The 13,066-nt window shown below is 50.2% G+C and overlaps 1 protein-coding gene across 2 annotated transcripts in view; it reads right to left on the bottom strand.

The window, feature by feature from the left end:
• LOC112114572 (E3 ubiquitin-protein ligase TRIM39-like) overlaps positions 1–3,167 on the bottom strand; it is a 34,341-nt gene extending 31,174 nt beyond the window's left edge. For both annotated transcript variants that reach the window (XM_024211349.2, XM_024211351.2), the window contains exon 1: positions 2,927–3,167. The gene's annotated coding sequence lies outside the window, so the exon portion shown is untranslated. The remainder of the gene's footprint in view (positions 1–2,926) is intronic.
• Between the last annotated feature and the right edge of the window lie 9,899 nt (positions 3,168–13,066).

The following is a 13,066-nucleotide window of genomic DNA, read 5'->3' as shown; positions in this document are numbered from 1 at the left end:
TTTCAGAGAACTATACAGGATAACTCCAAGATCTCTTTCTTGAGTGTAACAGCTAATTTAGATCCCATCATTTTGTATGTATAGTTGGGATTATTTTTTCCAATGTGCATCACTCTGCATTTATCAACACTGAATATCATCTGCCATTTTGTTGCCCAGTCATCCAGTTCTGGGAGATTCCTTTGTAACTCTTCCCAGTCAGCTTTGGATTGAACTATTTTGAGTAATTTTGTATCATCTGCAAAATTTTCCACCTCACTGTTCACCCCCTTTTTCTGATCATTTATGAATATGTTGAACAGAACAGATCTTTGAGGGATCCTGCTAATTACCTCTCTCCACTGTGAAAACTGACCATTTATTCCTACCCTTTGTTTCCTATTTTTTAACCAGTTACTGATTCATGAGAGGACCTTCCCTCTTATCTCATGACTGCTTATTTTGCGAAGAGCCTTTGGTGAGGGACTGTGTCAAAGACTTTCTGAGAGTCCAAGTAAACTATATCCACTGGATCACTCTTGTCCACATGCTTGTTGACACCCTCAATGAATTAGATTGGTGAGGCATGATTTCCCTTTCCCACCAGTTTGTCTGGTTCTAAATTTAGGCTTACCAGCGTGTACTTGCAAGAATCACCTCTGGAACTTTTTTTTAAAAATCAGTATTATGGTAGATTCCCTCCAGTCATCTGGTACAGAGTGATAGGGTACATACCACAGTGAATAGTTCTGTATTTTTTTATTTGAGTTCCTTCAGAACTCATCTGATCCTGGTGACATATTACTGTTTAATTTAACACCTCAGTCTGGGGCAGTTCCTTAGATCTGTCACCTAAAAAGAATGGCTTGGGTGTGGAGTTCTCCCCCACATCTGCTGCACTGAAGCCCATCTCCCCCTATTCCCTCCACTCCTCTGCACCCTAATCATCTCCTCCCAGGAAGCATTCACATTTTATTTTCTGAAATAACCTGAACACCTTCTGAATTTTCTGCTGTACTCAGATTACATTTCTCCAACATAAAAAGCCCCTTTGGACAGAGGCAACAGGCCAACAACTCATTTCCAGATTTCTGCCTAGAATGGGTTCTCAACTTACAATGCCTGGGTGTTGTTCTGGTTTAATGGCCACAGCACATTCCTTGAGCCACGCAGGTCACAGCAAAGCCTGGTGGCTAGTAACCCTCTTGGGTACTCTGCACATGTGCAGTATAATCCATTCAGTGCATGAGGAGAAGGCTCCAGCCGGTCTGGAGAGCTTAACTCTTTATTGAATAGAACATTTTAAATGTTGCTCCTCCTAAGACAGAGGTCCCCAAACTAGGGGGGCACGGAGGAATGTCTGGGGAGTGCGGCAGGCCTGGGCCAGCCCCCACAGGGAATGGGGAGGAGCACCACCCAAACCGACAGCACCCCCAGCTCTACCTCCGATCCCAGTTGCAGCCCCATCTCCTGGCCCTGTCCCCAGCCTCAGTGCGGCTCCACACCCAGTCATGGGCCCGGCTGCTGGCCACCTCCGCGGCCCGGCTGCAACTCCACTCCCGCCTCTGCCCCCAGTCTCGGCCCATGGCCATGGTCCATTTCCAGTCCTGGCCCCGGTCCTGGCCCCAGACCCACCCTCAGCTGCGGCTCCAGCCTGAGCCCCCTTATCTCTGTCCACACGTTTGACCCCCTCAGGAACCACAGCCCCCCTCCGAGCCCCAGCTCAGGGGAGGGCCGGGGAGAGGGGAGGAGACAGGGGTAAGGGGGGGCACAACCATCAAAAGTTTGGGGCCACTGTCCTAAGAGGTAATGGGTGTCAGGCACATGGGAGGATAAATGCTAGTGAGATCCTTTGAGGTCCGATCAGAGCAATGACTTGATTCCCCAAGTGTGCACAAAAATTTGTTGGAAAATCCATCAATTGTAAGAAAAACGGTTGGGGGGGACTATATCTTAGGAACTCCTTTGTCAAATGACCCCTAATTTGGTCATTAACCCTATCCCTTGCTCCTATGAGGCACAGCAACTTACAAGGCAATCCAAGTATCTGTGCAGATTTGAGAGCACTAAGAAATGTTATCCTTAAAACAGAAAGGGCTTCTCAATTTTAACTACAGTGGAGCTGGTGATCCTGCACAATTTGCCAGCTCTCTGCTGGCCTGAGGTTTCTCTCTTGCACAGCTTGTCGGCACTGAGGCCAGGAGACATCTGTATGCGATCCCTCTCAACACGGGGAGATGCAGGCTAGACAGAAACTGCGCCCACAGTCTAGAATGACAGGTTCTGATGTCGCAAGAAGCTTAACTCTGGAGACTTTTCCTAGGCTTCCCTGAGGCCCTGGCTCCCTCTGGAGAGTGGAAAAGGGTAAGTCTCACTTTCCTGAGCTCAGAGATATGCCCCACCTGCACGGCAACTGCGAGTTTCCCTTCTTGAAACTGATTCATGCTGTTTGCTGAGATGCTAGGAACCCATTCAGAGAGTCACAGCCCTGGAGTCTTTTGTGAAAATGTAGCATTGCCGACCTCCATGAGTCAGCCTCCTCAAAATAATGAAATTAACCCCCACATCGGTTTTTTTTAAGATTATATCATGTTTTTGGTCTCTTTAGATGTCTGGGACCCCCCCCCCTCATCCCCAGTGTGTGTGAGACAATTAACTCCCCCCTCACCCACATCTACGGAGTGAATTGATGTCTGCCACCCTGCACAAGCTCCCATCCCCTCATCTGCCCGGCCCCCAGTCCAGCAATTAATCCGCCCCCAACCCTCAAATCAATCCATTCCCCCACAGCCCCCGCATCAGTTCTGCCCCCCAGATCTGACTGACCCTTCAATCCTGCCTAGCTCCCACATCAATCCCCCACCACATCTGCCCCTCCCCCAGCCCCCACATCAATCCCCCACCACATCTGCCCCGCCCCCAACCCCCACATCAGTTCCACCCTCACCTCTGCTCCTCCGGCAGCTCCTGGGGCTCTTCATGTCCCTCTCCCAGGCCTGGGGGCTGCCATGGGGTCCCCTCTCTCCCTTTCCAGGACGGGTGATGCGGGGAGAAGCAGAGGAGATGAGCTGGCTGCCACTCACAGGAGGGAGGAGAAGAGGGAGGAGGCAGTGCTGAGCTCGCTACCCTCGCGTGGGATCAGAGAATCCGCTTCCCATCACGATTTGCTACTTTGCTGTTACTGAGCAGGCTGGAGGGACCGGAACATGCTCAGTCACGTCTGCTGAAGCCGCTGCCCTCACTTGCATCCCAATCAGCTCACTGCAATCAAAGTGGGCAAGTCGGAGGGGAGAGGGGGTGGAATTTGTGCAGGAGCCAGATAGGGGTGCCAGGCATCCGGTTTTCCACCGGAACTTATGGTCGAAAAGGGACCCTGGCGGCTCTCGTCAGCACGGGGCCCGGGTCTAAGGCAGGGTTCCCTACCTGCCCTGCCTCCACACTGCTCCCAGAAGCGGCCGCCAGGTCCCTGCAGCCCCTAGGCGCTGGACAGCTAGGGACTGGGACTCGGGAGGCTCCATGCGCTTCCCCTGCCCCGAGTACTGGCTCCACAGCTCCTGTTTGCCGGGAACCCCAATGAATGGGAGCTGCGGGGGGCAGTGCCTGTGGGCGCGAAGACACTGCACACTGCCGCCTGGCTGCACATGCGCCTAGAGGCTGCAGGGACCTGGTGGCCGCTTCCTTGGAGCCACAGTAAGCACTGCTGGGACCCTGCACACACATCCCTGCACTCAACCCCCTGGCCCTGCCTGGAGCCCCCTCCTTCACCCCAAACCCCTCTTCCCCGGCCCCACCCGAGCCCTCACCACCCCCAGCACCCCAACCCCCTGGGTCAGCCCAGAGCCTCCTCCTGCAGCTCAAACCCCTCATCCCGAGCTTCACTCCCAGCTGGAGCCCTCACCCCCCAACAGACACACGCTAATCCCCTACCCCAGCCCAGAGTCCCTTCCCACACCCCAAACCACTCATTCCCAGCCCCACCCCAGAGCCCACACCCCCAGCCAGAGCCCTCACCCCCCTGGCACCCCAACCCCCTGGGTTAGCCCAGACCCCCTCCTGCACCCCAAACACCTCATCCCCGGCCCCACTACCAGCTGGAGCCCTCACCCCACGACACATCCTAACCTTAGGGTGACCAGATGTCCCTATTTTATAGGGACAGTCCAGATTTTTGGGTCTTTTTCTTATATAGGCTCCTATTAGCCCCATCTCCATCCCGATTTTTCACACTTGCTGTCTGGTCACCCTACCTAACCTCCTGCCCCAACCCAGAGTCACCTCCTGCACCCCAAACCCCTCATCCCTGGGCCCATCCCAGAGCCTGCACCCCCAGCCCAGAGGCCATAACCCCTTCCGCACCCAAACCTCCTGCCCCAGCCCAGTGAAAGTGAGTGAGGGTGGGGAAGAGCGAGTGACGGAGGGAGGGGGGGATGGAGTACGTGGGGAAGGGGTGGAGCCTTGGAGAAGGGGTGGGGTAGGGGTGTTCGGTTTTGTGTGATTAGAAAGTGGGCAACACTAGGACCAAAGTGTCTCCAGAGAAGGGTAAAACAGGGGAAGGAGATGGACAGATGAACAAAATTGGGAACAGGGTGCAGGAGCTGGGGTTCAGAAAAGGGGAGATGCACTGCCAGACAGTGGGAGAGGGGGAAACCCCAGGACAGGGAGGGGCAGATGGGATAAAAGTTACCACAAATGGGGTGAGCCATCTGCTGTGGTTGGCTTTGTGTTCTGGGCTTGTCCATCCCAGCACAGCCCCACCCCTTATTTATATATATATATATGGAGATATAGCTATCTCATAGAACTAGAAGGGACCTCAAAAGGTCATCAAGTCCAGCCCCCTGCCTTCACTAGCAGGACCAAGTACTGATTTTTGCCCCAGATCCCTAAGTGGCCCCCTGAAGAATTGAACTCACAACCCTGGGTTTAAGTAGGCCAATGCTCAAACCACTGAGCTCTTCTCTATCTGCAATGATGGACTGAGCTCCCAATGGAGACTTGATTCAGGGCGATATGTTACACAGAGACACACACACTGCCATAAAACAAATGGATACTTTTTGTGTGTGTTTCTGATGCTTCAAAGAATTCCTGCTTTGTTTCCATAGGTGTCAAACTTCTGCACAGGGCCTCACAGCAGTTCACCAAATGGCCTTATCTGCTGTCCTAGATTGCCTGTCATCCACTGGAAATGCAGTTTCACTCCTTTTAATTTATTTTAAAAATACAATTTTTAATATGATGTTTGCTACCGTACAAAGAAGAGGGCAATGTGATAGCTACCCTCAGGCGATTGCAGACTAAGTCCAGCTGGGATTTGTCTGTTCATTTATCCATCCATCTGTAATATATGTTTTTCTCTCCATCCTGTGTCTATAACATGGCTAGGTATTATAGCCAGTCCAAATCCTTACAGGGTCTATTTCTGTAGAACATAGAGGCTCTCCTTCTATGTTTTATGGGCTAGATTCTGCTCTCCTACATCAGTGCAAATCTGGAATAAGGAGGAGAAACTTCAGATATGGATTTATTTCAGATTTACAGCATTGTAAATGAGCGCAAAACTTGATCCTGTCTAGTGTGTAAATCTCCTCAGCAGTGATGGACAGTATGCTGTCTACAAAATTATCTAGCAGAGAGAGCAGTGTATGTGGGGTGAGAACTTTTGGGTTTGATTCCTGGTTCTGCTACTGTGTATGGAGAGCAAGTTGCTTACCTCAGTTTCCCCATCTTTAAAACGTCCTGACCACTGGACCATAAGATGTTTTGGACTGTACAACGATTTGTGCTTGTTCTCTGACCCAATTAATGGTTAATTATTTAAATGAAGTGAAATTGCTTCTAAAAGAGCTATTGAGAGACACCCTTGTGAGAGTATCCTATAGCTCAGTGGTCAGTGCACACTCCTAAGACCTGGGAGCTCCTGTTAAATCCTTTCTCTGTGTCAGTTGGAGGCCAGATTCTCAGGTAGGGTAAATTAGCCTAAACCCATTGAAGTCAATGAAGCTTTGCTGATTTAAACCAGCTGAAAGTCTGGCCCAAAATTACCATTTAAGCTCATTTTGTTAGATACAGTACACAGTTACAGCTGTGTAACAAGAACTGGCTATTTACTGCATAATTTGCTTTCCCAGCCCTTGATATGCCTTAGCAGCCAGAGGCCATGTCCTAATAATTTAAATAGGAAGCCACAGAAAACAAAGTCACAGCCCTGGAGTGGGTGTGTGAGTGTCTGAAACTTTTTCACCCTTGAGCTCCCATCGTTTAGGCCTTGTCCATGCTGGAGATAGGGTGTGTTTTTTACAATGTGTAGCCCAAGGTCCAATGTGCTTCAACAGCAGCCCTGGGAACTACAATTTGTGGACTACAAACTGCAGCATGTTGGGAGAACTCCCTGGTTCCTGCCAGGATGTACCCTCAATCCTACCCTCTCCCCCCCACCTCCCAGCAGGAGGTGTCAGCACTGACTGAGCTGGGAGCATGTAGCAGGCAAGCAGAGAGGAGGCTGATGGACTGTAATCTTGTTCTATGTTCTTTACAGAATAAAGTCTTGTTCTGGTCTGAGGTGAACACACACTGACACACAATGCAGAGCACACAGAGGAGCCTCAGGCCCAGTTTCCCAAAGTTGTGTAAAAGGTAGCAACACAGGCTTCCCCTATCTTGAACAACCTCCTCCTACTGGGCCACTGAACAGGACGGGGAGCTACATTTTTTTAGTTATTGGTGCTGTGACTCAGATAGGGGAAATTTAATTTTTTGTACAGTAGGGAAGCTGCCACACAAGTGAACCAGGATAGCATGGATTCACAGTTTGGAGCCCACGAGGGTTGGCCTAACCCTGATTTGGTGTCAGTGAGAATAGAGACCCCCAATGGGTGTTGTAGCCAGGAAACTCCTGCTACTAAGGGTGAAGCTATTGGGGGGAAATCTTGGGGAGGAACACAGTAATGCCATACCTCCCTGCACAGCACCAAATCCGTGGGGTTCCTGTGTTCAGTGGTGGTGCAGATTGCAGGGTAGACATAGAGCACTGGATAAAAGATATACAGTATCTGCTAGCAGCCACTGACATTCTTGAGCCTTTGAAGTTCCCCACTCTTGTCAGATACATGGAGGTGGGAGGGGAGTATAAATTAGTTCTTAACCTGCCACCTCAGGAGCAGTTTCCAACCCAAGCTATTGAAGAGCTTAGAGCAGAGTACAGTGACTGCCATTTATTGCTGGACCCCATGGCAGACTTTTATGAGAGATGCCAATGCTCTAGAGCAGGGGTGGGCAAACTTTTTGGCTCGAGGGCCACATCTGGGAATAGAAATTGTATGGCGGGCCATGAAGGCTGACACAATTGGGGTTGGGGTGTTGGAGGGGGTGAGGGCTCTGGTTGGGGGTGCGGGCTCTGGGGTGGGGCCAGAAATGAGGAGTTCAAGGTGTGGGAGGGGGCTACAGGCTAGGGTGGGGGGGTGAGGGCTCCGGCTGGGGGTGCAGACTCTGGGGTGGGGCTGAGGATGAGGGGTTTGGGGTTCAGGAGGGTGCTCTGGGTGGGAGGGGGATCAGGGCTGGGGTAGGGGGTTGGGACATGGGGAGAGGCTCAGGGGTGCAGGCTCCGGGCCGTGCTTACCTCAAGCAGCTCCCGGAAGTAGCAGCATGTCCCTTCTCCAGCTCCTACACGGAGGCACAGCCAGGTGGCTCTGCACGCTGGCCCATCTGCAGGCACCACCCCTGCAGCTCCCATTGGCTGTGGTTTCTGGCCAATGGGACCTATGGGGGCAGTGCTTGGGGAGGGGGCAGCTTGCAGAGTGGAGTACCCTCGCTGCCCCTACACATGGGGGAGGGCACCATGCCACTGCTTCCAGGAGCCGCGTGGAGCGGCCCCTGACCCTGCACCCTGTCTAGAGCGCCGGGACGGGGCAAGTCCCAGACCCTGCTCCCCAGTGGGAGCTCAAGGGACGGCTTAAAATGGCGGGTGGCCCAGATTTGCCCACCCCTGCTCTAGAGAGACAGCTTCATCCTGCGCCATCAAGTTAGAGGCCCTATTGCGGGTAGTAGAGGAGAAGCTCTGAAGGGGCCATCCTTTCCGTGATCGGGACTATAAGTTGACACAGCAGTTCATGCAGGGCATCCGGGAGCGAGAAGTGCAGGACAGGTTGGCACCTATGCAGCCTCCCTACATGACATTCTGACAGCTGCAAGAAGAACTGTGTCAGCTGGCCCAGCATAGGAACATAGAGGGTGGAATGGATATGCCAGCCCAGAGGATAAACAGCATGCAACAAGCTGCTCTGTCAGATGGTGCTGTGCAGGCTGCCTCCACCTAGCAGTACCCCAGATCATGTGATGCTGAAGGCAGTAAAGGGCCTAACTGGGCTAGTCCAAGAACTGACTGTCCTCCAGAGACAGAGCCATGAGAGAATGGGACAACTGGAGGAACAAATACTGCAGCAGGGTGCAGTAGTGAGGACGACACCCCAAAACTCTAGATGGGGAAATGGTCAAGGTTCCCCTGATGTTAGTGTTCATGGCACCAGAGACCGTTTCATATGGCACCGTTGTGGACAAGAAGGCCACATAGCCCAGGGCTGCCATCAACCCCCTCAGCCTCACCTCATGGGGCCAGGGCAAGGTGAGGCTTCCTCTTCTTTAAACTGCTAAAGCCTGACATTGAGGGGCAGGTGAAGGGCATAGAGCTGGTGAGAAGTCCACCAGTAGCATTAGTGTTCACAGCTTCCCAGCGTACTCTACCAGTTGCAACTGGCATGCCCGCCTGGTGGGGCCCTTGAACAAGGAAATTGTGGAAGTGAATGGTATCCTGTGCAAGGCTCTAATTGATTCAGGGTCTCAGGTCACAACTATCACAGAGGATTTCTGGAGAAACCACCCTACCCTGGGCCAGGTGCATCCCATGCCTGTAGATACCCTAATAGAGGGAGCCGGTCACCAAGGAGTCTCCTATCAAGGAGCAATCAAATTAGATGTATCTTTTCTTGGCCGATCCTACAAGGGAGTCCCTGCCCTTGTGGTGCCTGGGACAAAGTACTGCCAGGGAGTCCCCATGTTGTTAGGGACAAATGTCATCTGTTCCAGTTGGCAGGATTTAGTTAACCAGTGGGGGAACCAATTCCCGGCCTGCCTAAAAGGGAAGTCACCAGTCTGGTATGCAGCCTCTTAGCAAGAGAGGCCATCCTTGAGATACACTGGCAAGCGGCCCATCTTGTTAAGAGCTGGAGAAGGAAGAAGTATACCTGTGAAGGCCCCCTGGGGTACAGGATGTTATATTTATAAGAAGCACACGGAATCTTTTTAAAAGGGGATAAGGCAATATGCCGCGTTTATTGAGAGTACAATTTAAGCATTGAAATCAGCATATATTTTCATTCACACATATACACACACACATCCCAAAAGGTTCTGCTGCTGGATCTTATAGTTACCAGTCCTTAGTGTTGCTCAGTCAGTTCCAGTGACCAGCTGAAACTGCACACAAGGGAGGGGAGCTGGGGCTCTGTCAAACGCGTTTGAAGCTCCAATGTTGCTGCAGAACGAACCCAAAGTTCCATAGCAATACACCCTTCTTTTATAGTGATAAGTTCCCATACAAGTCTATGGAAGTAGTATAAGGGCCCTACCATCAATCAAACCCTAACCCCTCCCATTAACCCCTTAAGCCCCGCCCCGTGACCCCTTGGTCCCTCCCGTCTGTCATCGGAAGTCCCGCCCCATGGGGGTATTAGGTGCCACTGGACCGGAAGCAAGGTGTGTCATGTGACCCCTCTAAGAACTCCTCCCACCACCCTCTACCAATCAGGAGGGGTTTCGTCCTGATAGGACCGCCCCGAGAGGAGATGTTGACCAATCAGGGTGACTTCTGGGGCGGGGGTGACCGGTCCGGAAGTGGGTCATGTGACCCCTCTAAGAACTCCCCACACTATCCTCTACCAATCAGGAGGGGTTTTGTCCCAAAAGGACCACCCCGAGAGGAGATTTTGACCAATCAGGTTGACTTCTGGGGCGGGGGTGACCCGTCCAGAAGTGGGTCATGTGACCCCTCTAAGAACTCCCCCCACCACCCTCTACCAATCAGGAGGGCTTTCGTCCCAACAGGACCTCCCCGAGAGGAGATTTTGACCAATCAGGGTGACTTCCAGGTTGGGGTGACCCCTCCAGAAGTGAGTCGTGTGACCCCACTAAGAACTCCTCCCAAGGCCCTCCGCCAATCAGAGTGCAGCACCATTACCCCATAAGTCCCAGCGCCAGACAGAGGAGGCAGCCATCTCTTACCAAGGACACGTGTTTTCGAAATCGCAGAAAGGCTGCTGAGAGGAAACATGGACTCCTTCACCACCCCCGTGAGAACTTCAGACTTTGTTTTAGCCCCGAACACCTTTGGACTTGTGTGGAGAAAGCGCTACATCAGCGACAGTTCCGAGAAGGAGGAGGGAGCGACCGAGTTGAGCCCTTTGGCCCAGCCGTTGCTGGATACGCCGGAACCCGACCCCGAAACCCTTGTGAGACACCCCAATGAGCGTGACGGCCTCTCTTTGTCCACCCCCTCAGAGGTGGAAGGCGATTGCGGCTCGGGGGAGTCACCGGCGGACAAGGCAAACAGAAAAGACGGCACTCAGGTAAATGAATGATTAAGAAGCAACGGTCGACAAGGGGTGGGTAATGGGTTAGGAACCGGGGGTTGCGTAAATTAAAAAAAAAAACAAGCAGTGGGGTGCTTACACAGTTTCTTTTTTCTGAAAATCTCTCAACAGCTCGACGATGCCTTTCTAGAGGACCCGGAGGCCCTCGACAGCGTTGCATCAAGCCGCGAAGATGAACCGGGCCCACCGTGGTTTTGCTCAACACTGATACAAATTGTTGAAGAAGACTCTGAGGATGATGGCTATGAGGAGTTTAGGAGGCGGCTTGTCATAGAACTAACTGAGCCAGTACCACGTCGTGAGCGTAAAAAAGTCATGCGGACTATTGTACACGTTGCTGTTTATGCTGTCCTTAAACACTGCCTTAGGGAAAAGCTTTTTGAAGATTGTGAGGGCTGTGTCATAGATGCGCCAGGCCAACGGCACCATGACTGTGTGACTTGGACTTCAGTGGATATAAACTGCAAGCTCCGGGGCCTGTGTGCTGAGCTGTGTTTGGAAAGCTTATTAAACACTGTTATTGCCATAGGTTATGCTATGCAATGTCTATGCCTAACCCAAGAACATTTAGCGCAAGGGGTGACCTTGATAAATGCTGTGCAATTCAGTGGAGACCCTGACCATGTTTTAAAGAATATGACCAAACCGGAAGATGCCTGCTTACAGCGTTATATTGACCGTCTAGTCCGCACAAAAGGTTACAGAACCCTGCTTAAGAAAAAGACTATTTGTAAGAAATCTAAAAGGATTAAGTTAGAGAATGGTGAGGGGACAAACATGTGATATAAAACTTGGTAGCTGTAAATTTAAAAAAAAAAGGGGGGGGGATTTCTGACTATCTGTGTTTTGTTAGAAGGCCTTTGGCCCTTAAGTGAGCTAAAAAAAGTTTTAATGAAGCATCTTGGTTTGTATTCAAGGAGCTGTATGTCTTTTAAATAAAAATAAATAAATTGTGAGAATTAGCTCTTGTGTTTCTGTGTGTGTGTGTGTGTAAAACAGACCCATTTATAGCAAAAAGCTGAAATGTATGTTGTGGTAGGGGGGGAAAAAATCCTAAAAGTGTGTGTACAATAAAACAAACAGGGCTAGTTCAGACACGTGTTTGAGTACAATAGAGTTAATATGGAGATATACCTATCTCATAGAACGGCCTTTACTAGCAGTACTAAATATTGATTTTGCCCTAGATCCTTAAGTAGTTCTCTCAAGGCTTGACCTCACAAGCCTGAGCTTAGCAGGCCAATGCTTAAACCACTGAGCTATCCTTAGTCTGTTGAACTGAATGGGTTTAACCACACACACCCCTCACTGAATAGCCAGGGTGACTGCAATTACTTACCCTTGTTGCTATAGGGTTACATTTGATGGGAGTGCACCCATAGTAAGGGGTGGGTGGGGGTGGATGGTGAGTTCTGCTTAATATGAAATGAAATTAAACCTCAGGAATTCACAGATGCTATTGGACAGTTTAAATATAACCCCTGGGGTTGGTAGAGCACTATTGGACATTTAAACGACCCAGGAGTTGGTGGAACGCTATTGGACAGTTTAAATATGGCCCAGGAGTTGGTTGAATGCTATGGGTCATTCTTTCTAGGAAACAACCCCACCCCTCAAACTTTAAGCATGAAAGAAACATGTTTTAAAAAACAACCAAGCCCCAAGACATTCATTGATATCTGCAAAGGGCCCCCCACTTGGGAATGGGTACTGTTTAATACTGTAAGAAAGCCACAAATGTATTTTAACTTAAAGGAAAAAAAAAAGCCCTGTTGTGCAGACAACATGGTTTCACTACCCCAGATCACAAAAGGGAATGCTATGGGAGGGGTGATTAAATTAACCTGTTAGCAACTGTGTTGAAGTCTGTTTGAAACAATGGGCTAAGATGGTATAAAAACCTCAGGTATGCTGGAGCTTGTCCTTTTCAACAGAAAACTTTCTTGGATAGCTGCTGGACTGCAAAAAGAGGTAAGACTTGCTGTCTTTAACTCTGAAACTATATATTATATAATGCCACTCTTTGCCCATGCTATCTTAGTAAATAATGGTGCCTATGTTTATTGCAGTGTGATCTGTTTAGCATGGAACCAGTAACTTTAAACTGCATTTCACCACCAGGCCAAGGTAAAAACCATTTTAACTATAGTTGTGCTTAATACTGTTGAATTAAAAAAGTATTACACAGGTTGTATAGGGATTTGGTGGTAATACTAACTAACATTTTTGCTTGTTCTTGAACCTGAAGGCCCAAACACACATGAGGGGGAACAGAACAAGCATGTGCCTGCAACACTTTATCCCATAGTGAAAGGTAACTTTTTTGTTTGTTTGTTTTTTGCAACTGGCTTTTAAATGCATGTGGGTTTTTGAAAAGTATATGGCTGCAAACTTGGTTTGGTGTGTCTTATAAAGCTGCTGTTTTGTGTGTGTGTGTGTGTGTG

The sequence above is a fragment of the Terrapene carolina genome, unplaced genomic scaffold, assembly GCF_002925995.2.
Source record: "Terrapene carolina triunguis isolate 2854851 unplaced genomic scaffold, T_m_triunguis-2.0 Scaffold310, whole genome shotgun sequence".
In the NCBI taxonomy this organism is placed as follows: Eukaryota; Metazoa; Chordata; order Testudines; family Emydidae; genus Terrapene; species Terrapene triunguis.
The sequence above is the reverse complement of the archived record's forward strand: the minus strand, read 5'-3'. Positions and strand labels throughout refer to the sequence as shown.